A 2,789-nucleotide genomic window follows, 5' to 3' on the forward strand; every position below is an offset into this window, starting at 1 on the left:
GCTGTCCTTCGCGTATCTTCTTATTCTTGCCCAATTTGCCCGGCATTTCCACCAAAATCTGGCTCGAAGGACCACTTATAATAGATTTTTTTTGTCTTCTCCTTTAATGGACCTCAAATTCCAACGAATATCTGACAAATCCAGCTAAATACATGCGGAATTCCAAACCGCCCGAAATATAATTTCTCAATCTCAAAATTCTGATCAATCTCAAAAAAAACAAAATCACATGTTCAATACAGATCACATGTTCAAAAACATGGCAGTCCGCGTGACAGAGTTCAAAGTCCTAAAGTCACGAAACTAGGCGAAAAAGTCTATGACAACCTGAATTAATTAGGAGCAATAACGTTTTAGGCCTAAAACAATATTTAATCTCAAAATCCAACCTTTGTCTGTGAGTATTCAATGCATGGTGGGGTCATATATGGTGTTTTTCGCTGTTTCCGGCGCTGTTTCGTGGTTTAGTTATGTCATCTCTCGGGAAATGTACAAGCATAGCCAGGGTTCGAAATTTATTAAAACAAAAAATGGTTCTTGGAGTGTATTTTCTTTGGAAGGTAATCACATATTCACGGTATTAAATTATTAGAGATTTGGGAAACTTAATTAAGCCAGGCCTTCTGCGGATCTGAAAGTTATAGACATTTATGACCATTGTATATTTTCTTACCTGGCAAATAAAAATATCCATAGGCATCGGTGTCATTCAGAGGTTGGCATTTGACTCTGCTACCAGTTCCATGTTTTAAAGATAAACTGCCGGCGGAAAGGTAAGCTTTCGGTGCAATTATCTGAATGATTCCGCCTGCTCCTCCGCCCAAGTATGGTGGCAGACCTGCAGAAGGTTGTCGATTTCCTCCATCAACAATCAGCCTTCCATTACTGTGGATTTCGACCTTGTCGAAAAGAAATTAATATTAAAAGTGTAAGGTTACACTATATCTCAGCACTTGTACTTTTCTATGCCACTGAAGTTTCGTTGTATCCCTAAAGTCAAAATGACTCAGTCAAGAAAGATTGCAGCCCACCAAACTCCAGCTCCCTTCAATTCGCTTAGACATTTTACCTGACTTTTAATATCAGTTTTCAGGAGAAAAAAAATGGGTTTTTATTGCTAAAATTGCCGTCGGTTTCGTATTTTTCTGTTCTTTCTAGATGTTCATTACGAAATTGCTTCATAGCTAGTTTCTACTATATTTTCTTCCCAGGAGCTAGGCACCATTTGTCTTCCTTTATCAAATACAAAGAATTTAAGAGGATTTCTTCTTAACATCTCTTCAAACTATACTCCATTGTAAATTTCACTGTTATGAAAGTGCAATTTGGTCACCTATCGTACTTTAATTAAGGCAATTCTTTGTGAATATTAGGATGAGCATGAAAACATCCTTCCAGATCATTATCGCTACTGCTTTTTGCTCATCTTCATCGCATTTGCGTTGATCTGGGAAAGCGCGCGCACGCAGTACGTTGCCCAATAATTTGATAGCATCCTAATAATAATAATAATAATAATAATAATAATAATAATAATAATAATAATAATGAATGTGTTCAAGAGAAGAAAAAAAGTGAGGTTTTTAAGGGTTTGGATGCCGTGCGAGCAGAAAGAAGAAAGAAAGCTGCTAGAGAAGCCGCTCCATGGTCAGTTTTTCAAGGCCACGACAGATGTCAGAGAACATCGCACATGGAGTTGACCATGTAGAGGCAACTTTAAGAAAGAGACATAAGTTTTGATAACTGCTGCCCAAGTCCACGCCTTGAGAACGAACAGTATTAAAGCACGTATTGACAAGTAGAACATACCACCGACATGTAGGTTATGTGGGGAGAGAGAGGAGATTGTGAGTTACCGAGTAGCAGAGTGTAAGATGCTGGCCCAAAAACAGTACCGTCTATGGAGGCACGACAAAGTGGCAGCTGTCATACACTGAAAGCTCTGTGAACGATTCAGATTTGAAAGGGGAGAAAAATGGCATGATCACAAGCCTCAGCCTGTGCTTGAATCCGAAGTGGTCAAGTTGCTGTGGGATTTTAAGATCCAGACAGACCATGGAATCGGCCACAACGAACCAGATGTTGTTGTTCTTGATAAGCAGTCAAGATCATGTCTCATAATAGTCGTAGCCTGCCCCTTCGACACCAGGGTCACGAACAAGGAGCAAGAGAAGGTTGAAAACTATCAAGACCTTAAGCGAGAAATTGAGCGTGTGTGGAACATTCACGAAGTGAAGATTATTCCGATCGTCATTGGGGCTTTGGGGACTGTGCCTAAGGGACTTCTTTTAAAAAGGTCTTGAGGCTTTAGAAATGACAAGTGCTTTCGATCTGTTACAGAAAGCGTGTCAACTAGGCTCGGCAAGAATACTCAGGAAAGCTTTGGATACTTAATTGGACTGCATGGTGGATGTTAAAAGTGAGATGGTGAAGGGTTTCCTAACAGTCCGGACACCTCAGGTCTCGGGAGGAGGCCAGATGCCCACGTAGACTTCCAGCTGACAGAGAACACTGTTATAAATCGATAATAATAATAATAATAATAATAATAATAATAATAATAATAATAATAATAATAATAATACAGTTTCAATATTGTAAATTGGAAAGTAAGTGAGCTAAAAAAGCTTGACGCAAAGACCAGAAAATTTCTCACCATGCATAAAATGCACCACCCAAATTCGGACGTAGATAGACTCTATGTTGCTAGGAAGTATGGTTGGAAACGAGCTACAAGATAGCCACGATTGGCCTTAAAACATTCCTCAAAAGCTCCGACAAAAGCACGA

Source organism: Montipora capricornis, chromosome 10 (genome assembly GCF_036669925.1).
Source record: "Montipora capricornis isolate CH-2021 chromosome 10, ASM3666992v2, whole genome shotgun sequence".
Lineage (NCBI taxonomy): Eukaryota > Metazoa > Cnidaria > Anthozoa > Scleractinia > Acroporidae > Montipora > Montipora capricornis.